Raw genomic sequence first — 21,418 nt, 5'->3', positions numbered from 1 at the left:
AGATAATATTCATAGTTCCTATCTTTTGAACTTTTATGACAATCAATAAGATGATGTATATATGTAAAGCATAATGCTTAGAGCACAGTTGGTGTGCAACAAATGTTAGCTACAAATGTTCTATGATATATCAAAAGAAATGTGATTTTAAAAATTGACTGTGTGTTCCAATCACACCATTTCATATAAAAGTTGCCCAGTATCAGGATCTTTGACTTTCAGTTACATTTTCTCCCTTGAGTGATCTGGGATACTTGCCAATGGACATGCTGTCTCTGTCATTCAGGACGAATCTTTTGGTTTTGAGCTTTGAGCAAGATAATGAATGAATTAGGAAAGCTGAAGCAAACATGTGGATAGATATCCCTTGTGAGAGCTTTGATTTAGATTCCTTGCAGAACAACAGAAATATTCATTATATTTTCATTCTTTTCAAAATGCAAAGAATGCCAGAGCTTCAAATACAGGACAGAAATGCACTACCCTAGAGGAAGTTGTTTTAACAAATTTAAAACCAGCCTCTAGAAATCAGGGTATGGATGCTTTCCTCTTTATTTTCCCTGTTCATTATTTAGCACCATTATCTGTTTTGATCCCTCCATACAGATTTTCCAGTGCTAATGTGCTGCAAATGTGATTCTTGGATCCAGTAAATGTCCGTAGCTCATCTAAAACACAGTAGATCATTAAATAGATTGCTGATTTACTGTCTTTAATTTCTTCTTCAGGAGCAAAAAACAGAAGTTTGTGGGTGGAGGTAGAGGATCTCTGATTACAACCATGGATAGAGAAATGGTTTCTTCTGACATTTTTCTTTCAGAGAGACTAAGCAAAATTGCAGTACAGTTTAACAGTACTCTTCTTAACTCACTGCAGGTTGCCATGGAAACAGGAATCTCGCATCAACAAGAAAGGCATTTAGGGAATCTGTTAGGCTTTAACATTAGCATGATCTAGGCATTCTTGCTCACCACTAACAAGTCTAGCATCTCTTTTAGAGTATCATTAATACTCATTAAATTTCTGTACATGTGCTTTTGGGGATCTTCATGTTGCATTAGAGGTCATTTTTTTTTTTTTTGTGAGTGACCAACTCAGCAGAGATACATATTTTGTAGAACTATATTTAGCTCATCTAGCACATGAAATAAAACTCACTTTACTTACACTGTTATTTTCACATGATCCAGATTTAGGTTTTAATAGCGTAGAACATGTTTGCAGTGGTAATTAAAGAAATCTGCTAATATGTAGGAAGTTTATTTATAATAAAGAAGAACCAAATGGAAACTTTTATTCTATAAACAAAGTTTAATAAAAACAAACCCTTTGATCATTTACTTGTGCTAGGCAAATTTTAGGTTAGCTCTTATATGTAGGTTTAGTTTCGCTAAAAAGTATACTTTTAGAGTTTGTTTTTGAGGACAGTTTACTTAGGAATCTTAAAACACTAAAAGGTTACATTGTTGGCAAAATTAATTGGACTTCTTTTTTTCCCCCATGAACTATAAAAAAATGTGATTAAAAAGTCACCAATTTGTTTAGAGCAATTATAGCAATGGCTAAATTATAATTTTATTTCACCAAAGAAAGGATTTTTGGTGGACTTGTTGGGGGGAAAAAATGAGAGTTCTGTTTGAATTATGTGTCAAACTCTTCCAATTATTTTCTATGTGAATTTAAATAAGTCACTGGCTCAACAGTTAATCTCCTTCTCCAGTTGAACAATGACCTCCCAAACTGGCTCTGTGTCTTTCTATTATTAAAAGGCTTTGTGTGGCTCTCAATGCAAGGGAACAGGGCAAGCAGCAAGTTGTTGTGGTGAACACATTAGCTTTGGAATCAGAAAACCAAAGTTCAATTCTCAGCTCCACTTCCTGCCGGCTTGGTGACTCTGGGCAAGGTACTTTTAACCACATTATACTTCCTTTTTGTCTTGAAGTTGGCATAAGGATTAAATGAATTAATGCACGTGCAGTACTTAGATTTTTGCTATAATATGTACATGGCGTAGAATACATACACAATGAATTTTAATTATAAGTATCAATTATATAGCTTGGATAACCTGAAAACACTGCTAAGACAGGATTTCCCTTTTTACTAAAATCAAACATCATAAAATTTAGCTCTCCTTCTTTTTTCCCCTGAGTTTGTTGTTCATCTTCTTGAAAAATGGATTATAATCAATAAAATGTCCAAAAGCCAGAGGATAGGTAGGAAATGAAAATATTAAGACTATGCACAAACTGGAAATGTGATTTGTAGGTGGCAAGTTAAACAAAACCAACCAACCAACCAGTCATCTGCAACTGTAGAGTCAAAATGTGTCTATCAGCAGTCTAGTCACTGGTTTGTCTAGCTTTTGGACCATAATCAATTAGTCTATAATAAAATATTTATCATGCACAGATCCAGAGTCTACGATTACTCTAAGTTGATGTTTAAGTTCTTATATGTTGAGTTTTAAAGATGTAAATGAATTATATCCCTTTCCAATTCACCTGAAGTGGAATCAAAGTGAATAGACAAAGCAATAAATCAGTTAGAAACCAAAAGTCAGCTTAATTAGCTCTTAAGAAAATGGCTTAGGTTGGGGTTGACAGATTTTTAAAGTGGCACCCCAGAATTAGACAAATGTAAATATCCAGTTATGGGAAGCACTAGAAAAAAGTAGCCCTCCCTCATCTTGTATATCTGTTGTCTCTTTGTGTGTCCAAAATGCTTCTATAAGTACGTCAGTCAGATTGAATTAGGGCCCTAATGGTCTCATTCTAATTTAAACACCTCCTTAAAGGCCCTATCTTCAAATGCAGTCATACTCTGAGATAGTGGGGGTTAGGACTTCAACTTGAATGATTTGGGGAGGACACAATTTAGCCTATAACAATAAATGTTCTCCATAGGAGCATAGTAATAACTGGAGATTTTGCACTGTAATTAATTCTTCTGTAATTTCCTTCTTCCTTTTCTTTATTGAAAAGATATTCTTCTTAGACAGCTTTTTTTGGAGCTAAGCTGCCTTCACAATAAGGGGTAAACCTGTAGCCAGTAGCTTATAATGTCAATAATACACAGAAACAGATGAGGACTTGCCAAGTCTATCTTAAAAACACCATCTACCACCTAGTTTCTTGATAGTTATATTAAATTCCAGAAAGTTCAAATGTTCCAAAGTGGTTAATTAATTGAGAAATACCAATAAAAATGAAAAGATTGATAATTTATTTTTGGAAAAACTAAAGATTATATTTTACCAAGGATTTATTTTGTTATATTTCTATGTGACATGGGGTTCTAAAATCTACAATAATCTCCTCCTGGAGAACAGTTTGTTTTAATAAAGCTGAACACAGGGGCACCTGGGTGGCTCAGTCGCTAGGCGTCTGCCTTCCACTCGGGTCATGATCCCAGGGTCCTGGATTCGAGTCCCGCATCGGGCTCCCTGCTCTGTGGGAAGCCTGCCTCTCCCTCTCCCATGCCCCCTGCTTGTGTTCCCTCTCTCGCTGTGTCTCTCTGTCAAATAAATAAATAAAATCTTAAAAAAAAATAAAAATAAAATAAAGCTGAACACAGAGAGGAAGAATAAAGATAAAGCCTGTTTAAAAAAAAAGATAAAGCCTGTTAACTTCGAAATGAATAACTATAAATGAAATGAAATTAAGTGAAGCCATAAAGAAAAATCATTTGTTCTTTCATAGCATCTTTCCACAGAGACATCAAGAACTTTATAAATGGTCATTAGGTTATCTGGTGCACTGCACCTTGAAAATCACTCCTGTATTCAAATCTAAAACTTTCAGTTCTTGCAACCTGACTGTGGAAGAAAGAGAAAGAAATAGAAGCTTCTTTAAAAATTCCCAGGACAATAGCTACCTACCTATACTCTGTTCACTGTTTAATATGCTACATAATGGGAAAGACCTATGATTAAGCCTTATCCCAAACTTCTGGATTCTACTTCAATCCATAGGTAAATAAGAGGAAAAAACTGGAATTAAGAAAAAAACCTCAGCTCCTATGGTTTTAATTGTGTTAAAATTACTAATATTAATACCAAGAGCTAAGATTAATTAAATCCTATCTCAGGCACTGGTAAAACTTTTTAAGATTCATGATTTCAAGTCTGTCTTGAACATAGTGACCATGGCACTTTGCTAAAGGCTGAAGAAATACCAACATAAGGAATGAAACATGGTGTTTGGCCTCATGGTGTTCACAGTCTCACTAGGAAAATTAACAACTTTATAACAACTGTAGTACTTGCTCGTGAAGTCAAGCTTAACTAAGGAAATGAAACAGAGGAAGCAAAGACTCACTATGCTTAGATGATCAAGGAAAGCTTCTTAGAGGAGAAGGATTTAACCTGGTTCTTAAAGGATGAGAAAAATTCAGTAGGAAAATGTTTTCCAAAGGTTGAAGCAGAACATAAGAGAAGGACAACAGAGAAAAGTACACAATGAGACATAGTGAGTGGAATGTGTGGTGTGAAAAACAGTTTGATATAAGATAATGGAGGACTTTGACTAAGTTTTTGAGAAATGAGAGAAATAAAATATGAGTTGTGCTCCTGAAAGACAGTTCTGGAAGCATGTGAAGGGTGGCATATAAATAGGAAAGCAAGCAGGGTGGGCAACTTTTCCTATGAGGGGCTACCAGTCAGGTTTCCAAGGGCAGCCTGAATATGATGTCCCTTCCCAAGTTCATTTATTGTTCTACATACAATAGATTCTAAATTCTTCCCAGAAAACTCCTTTAATACTTTGCATATTTTTAACTGAAGTTTATGGCTCTTTGTTTAGCTTTATCTTCTTGTGTTTTTATTTTCCAGACTCTAAACAAGATCCTATCCAAAAAAGCATGTAGTCCATGATAAGTATGGCTTGTTGCCTCCACTTCATAAAATCTCTCTCAGCTTTGTTTAAATAGCATTATTAACGTCTCTTGTTTTTTCGTGCTGGTCATTACACCTTCAGCCCATATGCCATTAAAAGTGCAGCCAAAGGTTGGCTGGAAGCCATTCTCAGATGTTTTAAAGGACTCAACAGGGATCTCAGGAAAGTTTGGCAGCATCACAAATGGCTTCCCCCCCTTCTTGGCTAGTGGACCTGAGCAGAGATTTTAGCTTCACCCTAAGGATTTTTTTCTTTTGAACAAATTCATGATGTTTGTTGATTAATGTTGCTGAAATAAATTATACTGAAGTACTGGACTTTTTACATGTGTTGCCAAATCATTCTTAATTTTTGATTGGTCTTCATTCAATAATAATCTTAAAATGTGTGGGTCTTTTCTTAGTGGATGCCTCTCGTACATCCAAATTCCTAGTTGATATTTCCATTTAGATGTCTCACCAGTATCCAAAATTTAATATGTCCAAACAAAACTCCGTATGCTGCCTCCACAGTTGTCTTGCCCATTTCTACTCACCCAGGTGACCGGGCCTTACACTTAGGAACTTCTTACATTCCTCTCTTTTTCTCACACTTTAAATGCAATCTGTCACCATATCCTGTTGGTTGTACTATCAAAATGTAACCCAAGTCAAACCTCTTCCTACCAGCTTCACTGCTACTTGTCAAGTAAAAATGACCTGCATTGCTGCATAATCCTTCTAACTAATCCCCTTCTATTGCTCTTGTTTTCTACACTCCATTCTCAATATAGAAGCAAAGGTATCAATCTTTTAAACATGTAAATCATGTAATTACATGTAAAGCATGTAATTCCCTTGCACAAAATCCTTCAATACTATTCTATTACAGTCAGAAAAATATCTTACCTCCCTTTCATGGCTCACATATAGGGCCCTTCACCCTCCACCCTACATCTGGGCAAACTTATTGGAAGGCCTGGCTGCACAGTCCTTTGGTGTAGGTGGAAGATTCAAACTACACAGTATTTTGCTTAAGTGGGAATTTTACCTCAGCCCCACCCCAATCCACAATAAAAACTTTGAGCCAATCTCCTTTCCTTGCTCTGTCAAGTGATTTTTGGACCAGCTTGTGAAGCCTATTTTTCCAAAAAGCCTTATTATAGAAGGAATAAACTTTTCACACCCATCTGGGGTGTGTGTGTGTGTGTGTGTGTTGATTAGTCTTGACACCCAAATCAAATTCTGAGTGGGAGTACATCCTGCTTCTGCAGGATGACTATAAGAATGAATGAATGAATGATTCCTCCTGTGTGCTTCATCTTGTTCCTGAAGTAATTCCAAAATTAACTGTTCTCTTCTCCATCCTTTCTCTTTTAACATGTTCTTCATATGTTTGTTCTCCTGCATGACCTAAAAAGGCCATGTTACCATCCATATACCTATCTATGTATCTATCTATCTACCTACTTATTTACCTACCTACCTATCTCATTCTCCCTTTCCTCATCAATTTGGAGTTATCATACTTATCTCATTACTCTTGATGGTGTGTATACATTTTGCTCCAATTTCTTTACCTTTAGAAATTCTATGCGAGGATCCTCCAATAATTTTTACATGCAGACTAGAGTTTGGGTCTTTATTCCTTCTCCTGAGAGTTTTTTTTAAGTCTTTATTTTAATTCCAGTTAGTTAACAAGCAGTGCTACATTTGATTGTACTGATTCAACAATTCCATACATCACCTGGTGCTCATCACAAATACACTCCTTAATCCCCATCACCTATTTCATCTATCCCTCCACCCACCTCTCCTCTGGTAACCATCAGTTTGTTCTCTATAGTTAAGAGTCTGTTTCTTGGTTTGCCTCTTTTTTCCTTTGCTTGTTTGTTTTGTTTCTTAAATTTCACATATGAGTAAAATCATATTGTATTTGTCTTTCTCTGACTGGCTTATGTCACTTAGCGTTATACATTCTAGCTCCATTTATCTCTCTCCTGAGAGTTTTCTTTGTATCAGATATTACCAAGTATTAATAAGACAAAGACTCTCTCCTTGACCAGGTTCCTCAGGCAGGTTCCTCTGAGCCTGACTAGGCCCCATCCTTGAGCATGTCTTCAAGAGCTAAGCGTTAGTAAGAATCCTATTAAGTCAGTTTAGGCAGAATCTCCCACCCTCAATATCTGATCAAATTCCTCAACTCCACTATCCCCTCAAATGATACCTGATCACCCTAATCTGCCTTAGGAAGATTCCTGCCTAGTCAGTTTGCCCAAAATTCCTCCTTATCCCTGATGTTTCTTCTTAGTAATTTTCCATCCACAGACCCCTACTCTGCAACTTGGCTATAAATCCCCACTTCTCCTTGTTGTATTTGGTGTTGAGCCCAATCTTTCCCCCATATTGCAAAACCCCATTGCAATAGTCTCTATACCTATTGAGATCGTCCTGAATAGTCTGCCTTTCCATTTTAACAAGTATCAGAATAATTTTTTTTAACACTACTCTTGGATATTTTGAGAAGAGAGAATGCCTTTTCTCCTATTTATCAACCTGCTTGCCATTAAGAACAATTCATTTGCTCTAATGGGAATTTGACCTTCTTCTATTTATCTTTGTCAATTTTTCTAGCTTTTGAGAAATTAATTTCAACTACTATTATATTATGGTCAGAAAACACAATGTCTTTCATTTTATGACAATCTCTCTATATATAAACTCTATCAATTCTCTTGGTGATTACCTCACACTTTTGATAGTACTGATCAACCTATGAGTAGATACTCAAATCCAGATTCTATAATTACATACACATACAAATAATACCTAAATGTATGGTTTTGCTGATCATTTTTATTTCTAAACTCAGACACCAGAAATAGAATTTATTACACTTTTAATGCTATAAGTTGTACACAGAACAAGTGCTAAACTCCCTAGGAAACTTCTCTCTTTTGCAATTATAAGGAGCAAATATTCCCAAGTCTGGTCCACATCCTTTCTTAAAAATAGCTGTAGTTTTGTTTTGACACTGTATGTCTTAAACACACACACACATACACACACACATAAAATATCACTCCCCTCTTTGGTTTGATGATCAGTGCTTGCCCATCAATTCATAGCACACTTGTGATTCATGCCTTCCTTTTCTCCATGCTTAACCTCATTTACACTCTGTGGACATTACTTCAGAATTTAACTCAAAACAGTATACCAGGTGGCCATGCCAGTACATTTAAATGATCTCAAGATATATTTGCTACTCTAGTATCATTGTCAAGAACCCTAATCAAAACAGTCTCTTACCAAAACATTTTGCAGTTTTTTCTTCAATCTTTTTTAGTTAGGGACTGATCAGAGATGGGTCTGCTGGGCTGCTCAGGCCAGGCTCCGTTGCTGAGGCTGGATCATGATCCAGGAACCAGTCTTCTGCTTCACTGGTCTAGAAACATAATTTTATTGATGCTTTCTGAATTTGGAAGGGTAAAACTTCCACTAAATAAACTCAGAAGAGATTGAGACATAAAATGTTTCTCTATTAATCGGAAAAAAATGTAATAAAGATAACGAAAAGAGCAGAATATTTATACTGCTTGATTTGCATATTATATTCCTCTGAGAATAGTTGTGTGAGAAACTGAAGGGTTATTATATGCACTTGATATGACAGCCAGGGGATCATAAAGGCTGGTATAATAGACCTACAATATTGTGATGAACCACCTCTATTGTAGGACCATTTTGACAGCAGAGCTTCAGACCTTTCCCTGGATGATTTCTTCTAGTCTCCATGCAAACCGCACTCTCTCTATTCACATATTCTTTCCCTAGATGATAGCTTAAAAATGATATCTACCTTTTATCAACTACCTACAATGCTTCTAATGTTTTAAGGTATTAATAATAATAATAAACACTTATTAAGTATTTACTATATTTCAGGCACTATTCTAAATAACTTGTTTCTCCGCATAACATCCTTATGAAGTAAGTACTTATTGTAATCTCCATTTTTTAAAAATGTATTGAGAAATACATATTATTTACTTTAAAAAGTGTATGAAATATTAATGATGATAAAATGAACACCTAAGTATCTACTACCCAGCTTCCCACTCCATCTCAATGAACCAGAATTTTGAGCATACGGTTAATAACTCCCTTTCTTCTCTATTGGTTTATTGGATTGTCTTTTATCTTACTGATTTGTAAAGTTTGCTGTTGTTGTTGTTACTATATCCTGAATATTGATATGTAACATTCTGTGTGAGTTCCTGATATCTTCTCCCAGTTTATGGTTTTTCTTTAGCTCTCTTTACTGTCTTTCAATTTTAATGTAGTCAAGTTTATCAATCTCTCTCTTTATAATTTATAATTACTGTGTCTTGTTGAAAAAAAAATCCTTCCCAATCCTGAGATAATAATATAATTATTCTATATTGCTTTCAAAAGTTTTGATAGTTTTGCTTTTCACCTCCTAGAAATAATTTTTTATAAATCTTGTAACATATATATCATTTACATCTTACAGATGAAAAAAAAATGAGGCAAGAAAATTGTCTTACTCAACATTCACAGATGGTAAGTTGTAGAGCTAAGAGTTGAACCCAGACAGTCTGATTCTGCAGCCCTACTCCTATACTGCCTCCAAGGGTATAATTATACAGATGTGGAAACTAAGCATCAGTGAGGGTAAGTGACTCGTCTAAGGTCACACAATCAGTAAGAGCTATAGACAGTGTGAAAACCTCAATATATTTTTTACCAGCAGTTTTTCCATTTTCCTTTATATGCCCTGCCTTCCTAGGACCACATGCTGGTTTGTGGATTCTATTTTCATAAACTCTCAGCTCTCTGCTTTATTTTGGGAGTCACTTTATCCTCTGATTACTTCTGCAGAGAGCTGGTTTTATCCGTACTCTTTGTATTTAACTGGTTTAACCCAAAAAGTGAAAATTTATCTCCTAGTTTTGGACTCATCTTATCTCATCTTTTTCTGAATTTATCACATAGCTTTATTTCTTAGTCTGAATTTATAGGTAGTTTTCACCTCTTAGAGCCCCATCTGCTGACCTTCTAATATTCTGCATTCAAATTCTATTTATAGCAGATCATCTTACTTTCAGCTTCATGTTACCTCTTTTTCAGTCATTGCAATTAACACTTCAAGGATTTCTTTGATCTTACTCCTTTCCTTCTCCTTGGGCTCATCTTTTACTGCTCCTTCCATTTAATTCACATTCAGCTACTTCTATAGCAGTCAAGGATAGTAGCTGACTTTTCCTGGTCCTGCCTTGCAAGGGCAGAGAAAAAAGGTAAAATTTTTGAGAAAAGTTAGCCACTGTTTCTCATTCCTGAAGATGAAGTATAAATGCTCAGCTTCTATGGTTACTTTGAGTTCAAATTAAACAAGCTTGTCACTTCTGGAATTGTAGAAGGTCCTTGATTCTGTCTAAATTATCTCTAAGTACAATCTTTATGCAAACTACTTTTTTACAAACTATTTTTTCTATTTTCCTAATACTTCTCCCTCTGCTCAAAATGTCAGTTTCTCTCTTGTCACAAATTGAAATTCTGCTCATCTTTCAAAGTCCAAGTCAGATATCACCATCCCACGTCCTGCAGTTGACACTTTTCTGACCACCTGAAGCAGAATCCAAGGGTATACCCACACACATTGCATCACTCTTAACTCATTACACTGAGTCTTGTGGGATGTTAGCATTACACATATGGAGTCCCCTAGTACATCGCAAGTTCCCTAGGGAATAAAACCCAGACTGATTTTAGGAAACTACAACTACAACAATAGTTCTTATTTAGGATTGTGATTTTCCTACAACCAGAATTTTATGGGCCTATCAGGTAAACCTTTAGAGCTATTTATTGAGCTAAACTGGATTATATTAGTTGTGCTGAAGAGTCCTTTCTTCTTTCATGAAGTTATTTAGGATCTACTCCATGCCTTGAACTGTACCATGCAGTAAAGATAACAGCAAGAATATAACAAAGGTCATGTCTCATAGACTGGTGGGGTAAATACATGAGGAAACAAGAGGGAGTTCATGCAGTATGGGGGAAATGCAGAAGCTGGAGAGCCAGCACAGCTACTGAGTTACCAGCTTTGGCACTTGCTAGCAGAGAACCTTAGGTATGTCTCCTAATCTAATGGTGCCTGAACTTTTTTCACTCATTGCAAAATGAGGGGAGTAAATTTTCACCTTTCAGAGAAGCTTTTAGGAATAATGTACAGAGCATAGTTATCAATAAATAGGAGCCATTATTATCATTGTAGTATGATATTGCATATTAGCTAATGTGAAAGCAGCCAGGATTGTTTTAAACCAATTCAGACAGGAAAATTAATCTAAATGACTAAATCCATATAGTGATATATCCACCCAAGCTAGATTTGTTCTTGGGGCAAAACACTAGTTGTAGAGATAACTACTGTCAAGATCTTCTCAAATTTCATGAATGGAAATGGGAAAGTAGATAACATTTATTAAATGATTGTTATTTGTCACATTCTTATTAGGTGTTTCATATACATTATCTCATTCAATCTGCACAATAGTCATGTGTGTGAGTGGGCACTATTATCCTATTATAGAAGCTGAGGTTCAGAGAAGTTAAACGTCTGCATCTCTAATAGTATAGTCTAAAAACAGACAATTATACTTCAAGAAAAGTGTGTGTGTGTATAATATACAAAGAAATTATAATCGTTTTGCTAGGGAGCATGTTATTAAATAGTGACTTTGAACATCTGCCTCTGTTAACGGCAATTCAGGTGTGTTTATAGAACAATGTCATCCCTTTGCCAAATCAAATGACACATAATATACTATCTAGCATAACAACTAAAACCTCAGGTGTACTTTGAAAATTTCCAATCTGATTTTTCAGAATGTACTAGGCATATATATGATTACTGGCAAATGGAAGAGTCATCTTTGCCTTCCTATATAAGCAGGTAGCTACTCACAGGTAGTAGAACAGTAGAGCAGAATATTATTTCTAGATGAAATAGTCTGTTGGGATCATCAATGTAATTATGCAATCTACTCTGAGTTGATGCAAAAGGCATAATTAAGCATTGTTACAAATTTTGTCTGTGCCTCTGGTGGCCAAGCAGAGGCTGGTCCTTTTGCTTCTTTTTTCTTTGAGTTACTGACACATTGTTGGCTATAGTTAACATTTCATATACACTGTGATGTAGTCAGGCTCTTAATACTGTAGTCCTTTAATTGAGGAAATATTTAAAATTGGTTTTATGAAAGAATATTGCTGTATTTTCAAGATTGAAGTATTAATGCTCTTCTGCTCTGACTCTATAATTTTTTTAAATGAAGAATCATAGATATATGTACATATGTACATAAATATATTACATTTATATGTTGTATGTATAAATAAATATATATATTTACCATATGTTTTTGGTTTGTGTGTGTATCCACTTAAAGTATTCTTTCCAACAAAAAGGCAACATTATGATAATGAATAGAATTTAAAAATATATAAATATAAGTTATAAAGGTGCCCAGGTCTGCAAATTTGAAGTTCATTCAGTTTGCATTTTTAATGTCAAAGATAAAAATGACATATTTTCCCATGAAAAAACATAGATGACAATTCTAAGTTGGAACTTGTCAAAACTCGAGTGGCCACACTGTATGGCATACTTAGCTCTTGGAAACAAGGACAGTGAAGAGAGGGAAGAAACTGGAATTAAAGAAGACAGGATCTGGCTCTGTGAACTGAGTCTGGTCAGCATGTAACCCCTGGCACAGTCCTGGCAGACCTTACTACTCTGTGCTTAGGGAATGAGGAAGAAGGGAAATGTCAAACCGGGCCTGTGGGACAGGGCATGGGCTGTGAGGCAAGTGTTGGGCAGGTGTTGGGCAACAAATATCATCCAGCAGGGGGTGCTCTCAGGATGATGCAACGAATCTCAAAGCCTTGGACAGGAAATTAAAGGAACACTAGAGAGGAAACAATCAGCTATTCGGGTTTCAGAGCAGTTCAGGTTATCAGGCCAATGCAAGAGGCAAAGAAAACAGGGATCTGCCTTGTCCTCTGGAAATAAAAGTGTCAACCATGGTGTAGAGGTTAAGAAGCAGAGAAAGCTGTCACTTAGAAGCTAGTTGGACTCAACCAAGAGCTTATCAATGGCACACTAAACACTGGGCCACTGATTGTAAAATCAAAGCCAAATTCCCTCACATCATAGGGACAGAGCTTTTTATATGGCCTCTGACTTTGCCATAATTGGCTTAGGGAGAGATGTAGACAGAAAAGAAAGGCAGAGTTGGCTAGAAATCAAACTGACCTGAAACTATAGCCAGTTAGTGACCTACCAGATAATGCTGAGATGCAAGAGAAGGAATAACCATCATTCTGCTTGTAAAATTAAAGGTGTCCTTCACAGCTAATATTTCAGAATGATTTATTAGAGAGTTCCCAATGTGTAAAACAAAATCTTCCTATGCAAATGTCTAATTCAGACATTATGGGGACCAATAAGTACCTGAAGAAAGAATAACTGAATGAATGTAAGAAACAAGACATCTTAGATTAAAGAACAAAGGCAAAGGGAACCTTCATTTCTGTGATGTTTTTCACATAACTGAATGTCCCCAAATGCTTCACAACGCATTTAATTACATGCTAGCAGCAGAGGGAATGCTGGCATTGCTGTGTGCCAGCTCCAGCCCACGTAGCACGGGGAATGTCAAGCTAACTCACTAAGTGTAAGCAAATTGCAGACAGCTCACTCACAGTCTTTTCTCTTGGAAAGCACAGTTTCTCATTTCTGGGCACTTACACATTTCATGGGGAATGAAGTGGCCTCTTTGCCCTCCTTCCACCAGGCAGTCATGAGGTTATGAAGATAGGATGGTAGTCAAGACAAGTGATGAAAGTGGAAGTTATCTGCAACTTAAGATTCCACAAAAAAGACCTGAGCACCTAGAAGTATGTAAGAGTGATGGGCAGGGAAGCTTTTGGGAACGTCAGCTGGAGAGAGACAGAATTGGCAAGGTTTAGATAGATAAAATGGGCTGCGAACATTTTTTAGATTTTGTTTAAAGGTTGGCCTACATTTTAGCACACCCACTCTCCTCAGATCCATAGGTAACAAAGAGCTCCCACAAGCCCTTTCTCATCTGGTCTTTAGTGCAGGAATGGCCTGATTGACTAGGCCCTTAAATAGTTCAACTGTGAATTTGGATGAGTCATGACCTTGAAGCCTGAAACCCTAACACTCATTAGAAGAATTGCTTGTATTTTACTACAATGGGATCATAAATAGATGTATGGACACAGCAAAAGACTCTAGATTAAGCAAAGGCCTTATGAGGAGCCATTGCTTAGTGGTATACCTTTGAAATGAGTTCAGACTTTATTTTGTAGACAAAGGGCATCTGCTAAAAGATTTTAAGCAATGATAAATATTTATTGTTTCTTGTAAATATGTACCAAATGCCTGCTCTGTGGCAGGCACTGGGCATGAATAAAACAGCCCTTGATCGCAAGGTTGGTACAGTTTAGTAGAGGAAGACTCATGCAAATAAATAAGTGCAGCAAGGTATTGTTAGTGCTGTAGTAGCATTATGTTTTATGCTTATTTAAGGATAACAAAGAGGTCGAGGGACTGGTAAATTTAATGTAGATGTTTAAGGCAAAAGGTTTAGCTAAAAGAAAAGACTGATGAGATGATTTTTGAAAGATCAGTGAAAGCTCATTAAGTGAAGGAGCAGAGAAAAGGCATTCTGGGTACAGGTGAAAACATGATCAGGGACATGGAAACTTCAATCAGCCTGGCTTGTTTGGGAAACTATAAGTAGTTGAGTGTATCTGGCATGCAGGGGTGAGGAGGTGAGGTGTGAGGCAACTAGAGGAGCAAATAGTCATCTTAGAGTCCACACTATGGGTTTCTGAGTCTAGTAGCTGTGTGGAGGACAGGTTAAAGTTGGGGGTCAATGAGCTAGTTAAGAGATAATCATACCTTCCCATTCAGGATCAGTCAAGGAGAAAATATTTACAAAAGACGCATCTGATAAAGGACTGTTATCCAAAATATATTTTTAAAAACTCTTAAAATTCAACAATAAGAAAACAAACAGCCCAATTAAAAAAAAAAATGGCCTAAAGATTTTAACAGAAACCTCACAAAAGAAACTCTATGGATGACAAAAAAGCATATGAAAAGATGTTCCACATCATATGTCATCAGGAAAATGCAGATTAAAACAAGATGCCACCACACACCTAACAGAATGGACAAAATCCAAAACACTGACAACACCAAATGCTCACAAGGATGGGGAGCAAGAGCAACTCTCGTTCATTGCTGGTAGTAACGCAAAATAGTACAGCCATTTTGGAAGATAGTTTGGTAGTTTCTTACAAAACCAAACACACTCTTAACATACAGTCCAACAATCACATTCCTTGGTAAGGTGAAAACGTGTCAGTACAAAAATCCGTACATGGATGTTTATAGCAGCTTTATTCATAACTGCCAAAACTTGGAAGCAACCAAAATTCCCTTCAATAGGTGAATGGATAAATAAACTGTGGTATATCTAGATAATGGAATGTGATTCAGCACTAAAAAGAAAGGAGCTATGAAGCCATGAAAAGACATGTAGGAAACTTATATACATATTACTAAGTGAAAGGAGCCAATCTGAAAAGACTATATATTGTATAATTTCACTACATGACATTGGGGGTTGGGACATAAAAAGGAAGAGCAAAGAGAATTTTCAGGACAATGAAACTACACTGTATGATATTATAATGGTGGGTTCACATCATTATATCTTTGTCCAAACTCATAGAATGTACAACACCAAGAGTGAACCATAATGTAAACTATGGACTTCGGTTGATAATATTGTGCCAATGTAGGTTCTTCAATTGTAATAAATATATCACTCTGGTGGGGAATGTTGATAATGGGGGAGGCTATGTGTATGTGGGGCAGAAGGTATATGGGAAATTTTGTATCTTCTACTAAATTCTGCTATGAACTAAAGACTGCTCTAAAAAATAGTTTATTGAAGAAAAAAAAAGATGATCCCTAAGCTAAACAATAGCAGTGGGGATGGAGAGGCATGGTCAGATGTCGCACAGTTAAGGCTGGAAACATGACGTGGAAATGAGGAGAAGGGAATTTCTTAAGTTGATACTGTGAACTCTGGCCTGGATAACCAGGTAGATGATGACGGTGTCTATTACTTTAATCTTTGTAGCTGGGCATAGGTATCAGTATTTCTCCACATCACAACACACTATTGTATCATTACTAATTTTTTTTAAAGATTTTATTTATTTATTTGAGAGAGAGAATGAGAGACAGCACAAGAGGGAAGAGGGTCAGAGGGAGAAGCAGACCCCCTGCTGAGCAGGGAGCCCGATGTGGGACTTGATCCCAGGACTCCAGGATCATGACCTGAGCCAAAGGCAGTCGCTTAACCAACTGAGCCACCCAGGCGCCCGTATCATTACTAATTTAAACATAGAAAATACTTTAAACACTTGTTGTTTTATAGATGCATCTCATTAATCTTCACAATATTGCAGCATTTAACACAGGGCTTAGCAATCAGCATCACTTGTTGAATGAATGAATGAGTAAATGTACAATGATGTTGGGTAGAAATTGAATATTGTGTCTGTAATTCAAATCTTGAGTATTATGAATATTTTTGAATCTCAAGTATTATGTAATTGTAAATATTATGCCTGCAATTTGGATCTGATTCTGATTCAAAGTCTACTGTTTCTTTTATTGAACCACAATTGCCACTTTTTATACAGAAGGAAAATGGAAGAGATCCAGCTATAGCCATAGACTCGGGATTGAATCCAACTTACCACTTGAACTGTGGGCCTCTACTTATAAAATGGTAATGATATATTTCTCATGAGGTTATTTTATATTTAAATGAAATGATATGATGAAAGCTCCCAACACACAGAAGGTATTGGACATAAATTAAAGGAATCTGTTTTGATCATGTTACCTTGCTTTATACAATTCTTTTCCTTTTTCATTCTTCCCAGTTTATGAGAGACTGCTGCAGAATCCAGTCCTTAAATTACTGATTGAGACGATGTGGAAAGGCTTTCAAGGAAACTATTCCCCCTTCTGACCCCTCTCAAGCAAGCCCACACATTAATAAATCATATAAACTCAAACTAAATTCTGTAACAGAGACAGTCATTTACCAGCAGACAGGCATGCTGATGGTCACGCAACATGTGTGGTAAGCGGAAATAAGTCCCAGGTCTCTTATCATTTTACGTACTCTAATAGTACCTGAGTGAAAGATTCACTCCAAAATCCCAGTGGCAGGATTCTAACATTACTATCGTAATCTTGTGGGGAGGGGAAAAAAATCATCAGAAAAGTGGCCTAACAATGAAACGGAATCCTAATCCTTGGTCACTCTTTTACATGATATAAGTACTGAACTCAACAGACTTCATGAATGTATGTAACTATTATTAATACACTATTACAATTGAAATGATGTATTTTAGAGGAAATCACAGAAAACACAACAAAAAAGAAGGCCAGGGAGGTGGGTGGAAAAAGCTTTTTGGAATCAGGACATGTGCGTTCTGATCACAGCCCTGCCAATAATGGACAGAATAACTTTGTGTAAGTTATTTGCTTCTTGGAGCTTTCCTGCATTTTATAGCACATTGCAGTGATTTATAAGGTTTAACATAATATTCTAGGTAAGAATGCTTTGAAAACTCTAAAATTCCATGTAAGTAGTAAAATTAAGATATTATCTTTGTTGTTATAGTCATCATTTTCATCACCACCAGAAATGGACTCAAATTTAGTTTTAAGTTCAGAGTCGTAATCAAAATTGGAGCATAACTGTTAACAATTGGGGATTGTCTTGAGCAGCACAGTCCAACAGAAATTTAATGTAAGACACATATGCAATTTTAAATGTTCTAGCAGCCAATATTTAAGAATGCAAAAAAAATAAAGGAACTGTGATATTAATTTCAATAATATATTTTGGTTAACCTAATGTGTCCAAACTATTATCATTTCAACATGTGATCATAAGCAAAATCATTAATAACACTGATAAATTATTTTTAAAATAAGTCTTCAAAATCTGGTATGTATTTTACATGTTAATACATCTCAATTTGGAAACTGAATTTTCATCAGAAATATTTGATCTATATTTAAATTTCATAAAGTTTAGAGAAAAGGTAGATTCATAATCTAAGTTGTCCCAAACATAAAGTTTTCCCATAACTGAATTTAGTGTCCATTTTTAAACTTAAATTAACTGAAATAAAAATTCTATTTCCCAGTTGCATTAGCCACATTTCAAGTGCTCTTTCGGTACAGTGGCTAATGACTACCATGTTGCACAGCACCAAGATGTATGCAGGGGTTCAGGCTGGCTTGTTGCAGATAAAATATAATAGTACAGCAGGTACCAGGCACCAGCAGGATGTTCAGGAGCACGAAACCAATCCATTAGAAGAAAAATAATAGTAACAATAATTCCTCACATTTCATTTTAAGAAGCACTATTTGATATTAAAAATGTGCCAGGTGCTGTTCAGTGATAAAAGTCCTTGAGTAACTTAGTGGTCAACACGGAGTTGAAGCGGGAGAGCTAGGTTCTTGTCTCAGGGTGTTGAAGAATAAATCTCGCAAAGGAGAGTGAGTAAAGAGAGTTTTATTAAGCAAGGATACAGAAAAAGCTCTCAGGAGTGAGAGGGGTCCTGACTGGGTTGCCAATGTGGGCCTCCACTGACAATCTTTTATTTAGAACTGACCAGGGAGCCTGTGGCCTTAACATTCTTGTGACATCTTGGTTTGAGTAAGGACTGGTGATAATATCTTTAATGACGGTCATAAAAAAGACACCCCCCCCCTCCCAACCTCTGACACCTACGGCAGGGTGGTCTGGTTTGTTCCCTTACCTCTGGTTTCCTTACACTTCTGCATTTTGAGGATTTCTGTGAGCTTGACCACATAGGCCCCTACCTACGTTTCCCTACCTAGCCCCACCTGTCCCTTACTCATATTAATAAAATCTATAAAGTAAGCTATAGTTTAACTATAGTCAGGCAGGTGTTATCTAGTCTAGTCAACAAAATGTGAACTAAGCAGCATGATCAGAGTTTTTTAGATGAGGACAACAGAGCTCAGAAATGCTTTTCCACAACTCTGAGATGAACATGGGGCTCAAGGACATCACCTGACAGGATCATGCCAGACAGGAGGGTTTTCATGGCCTCCTAACACACCACTGTCTACCAGGGAAGACCTTCTTTTCTTTCAAAGTTATTAGCATTCCAGGCCTTTGTTTAGCATATCCACATTATTGGATTGTAATCCATAGGAAAAGGTAAAAGAACTCTAGAATTTAGGGGGTCTCACCCTTCAGTACTTAGTCTTAGGATCCATAAGCAAAGCACAGCTACTCCCCCTTTACTTCAGAAATATGTTCTGGGGTTGAATCTATCTTTCTTTGTTTCTCTCTATCATAACTACCGGAAACTTCTTGTTCAAGATAAGAGCGAAAGTTAAAGTATTTCAGAATCAGAAATCAATTTCAAGACTCAAATGTGCTTGAGCAGGGTCAAAGTCCTCAGACCTCTAGCAGAGAATTCCCTTAGGAAGATCCACATCCTATAAGGAGTATCCCACATAATGAGCCTTCTTGGCTCTATTGATTGTAGCAACTTATTTCCCTCAAGAACTTGAAACTATCGTGCTCTATGCTCCTCCTCATCACGTCTATCTAATATCTCTAGGCACATCTGCCCCATTGCTCCAACTGTTTCGGATGTCTCACAGAGGTGTGTGTGAGTATCAGGATCTTCTCTCTCTGGCAGGGAAAGTTTATTCCTGCAGTAGCCATGTACCTCTCTACCTGATAGCCTGACTTCTTTCTGCTTCATTGGCTGTAATTCTGAACCCCTGCACATAAGCCCAAACCATTATCTCTCCTGTCCTGCTGAAGTAGCCAAGAGTTAAAAAAAAAAAAAAAAAAAAAGACCATTTTTCTCAGGTTCTATCTTGTATTCACTGTGCTTATGCACGTTGCTGTGCTAAAGGTTGCACTTAAAATCTTGTATAATGCAATGCTTTCTGCCCATTGAGAAAATGTCAAGAATGTCACTTTAGAAAATATATGTTTCCTCTGAAGAAAACTGTTAGATATAGAACTTAAGAAGTAAAATTAAATTAAAAGAGGTGGCTCAATTTTATTAAAGCTCAATTGTGTGCTTTAAAAAAGAAAAGTTTTATTCTGAACTTCATCATCATGGTTTGTATCAATTTTTTCTTTGTGCTGTATAAGAGGGAAAAAGGAATCAGAAAGGGAAGAAGAATAAGAAAAGCTGAAATAAAAAATGAAAAACTGAGCATCTTAAGATCTTCATTACTTTAATTATGTTTTATTCTGGTATCATGCACCCGTTTTCCTATCAATACTGCCCCTGTTCCATAAATCTTCATAATGTAAAAGCAGATTCCTAGTACCTCTCATAAGCACTTCATCTTACACTGCTTTTCTCAGGCTGTTCACCACACCTAACTTTCTCCAAATACTCACTTTTGGATGTGATGCTAGCACTATATTTATAGCTTTAATGTAAGGTTCACTCTGGGATTATGATTAAAATAGTCTTCTGGCTGTAATGCTTCAACTTCTCTTTATATCTCTCCCCTTCTTTTTATAACTTTGGACCTGCTTTTCTCTTGGACCTCCTCAGTTTAATCTGTACTAGGTGATTCTCCCATGGGTCAGGAGATATTCCATAGTGTGTCCCCAAATAAAGAAGAGAGAATGCTCAGAGATCTTGATATTTCCAATGTTTGATGAATAAGTGAAGGGTAGATGTGTGGATAGATGGATGGATGCGTCAATGATAAGATATGCAGAACAGCGGGAAGAATGAAACAAAAGACAAGGTGACTATAAATGCAAGAAGTTTTCAGTTACCTCGAATTCTATTATCTGACACTTCACAAGTTCTATAGTACAGTGATAACTGATGCAGGGAAAAGTGGCCCTCAGGCTCTGAAAAAGCGAAAGTGCCTTCTGAACTCTCAAAGGAAAAATAAAGTGCTTTCAAAGTAATTTGATACTCAGGATATTGGGTTGAACTAAAATGTTCTGAATTGGCAACCCAGGTAAGTACTGAGGTGTATAGCGTGGACATGACTTTTAAAAGCATAGAAATCAGAGATGAAAAGGTAATTTAAAAATTACTTAGTGCAACAGTCTTATTTTATGAATTATTTATATTCCTTACATATAATTATTTTTTAATCATTCAGGTACTCACTTCTATCAAGTTTGTTCCTACCACTGCCCCAGACTGCATTTGTCAGAGCTAGAGTAACTTGCCCATTACTAGGTCCTAGGGTAAAGTCCCAGTCCTCATTGTATTTAACCTATTAGCAGCTTTTGAAACTCTTTCTTTGAAACTACTTTGCTTGGTTTCCAGAACAACATTTTCTCTTGG

Source organism: Leptonychotes weddellii, chromosome 4 (assembly GCF_054177405.1).
Source record: "Leptonychotes weddellii isolate Sample4059 chromosome 4, ASM5417740v2, whole genome shotgun sequence".
In the NCBI taxonomy this organism is placed as follows: Eukaryota; Metazoa; Chordata; class Mammalia; order Carnivora; family Phocidae; genus Leptonychotes; species Leptonychotes weddellii.
Note: the sequence above shows the minus strand (reverse complement) of the source record.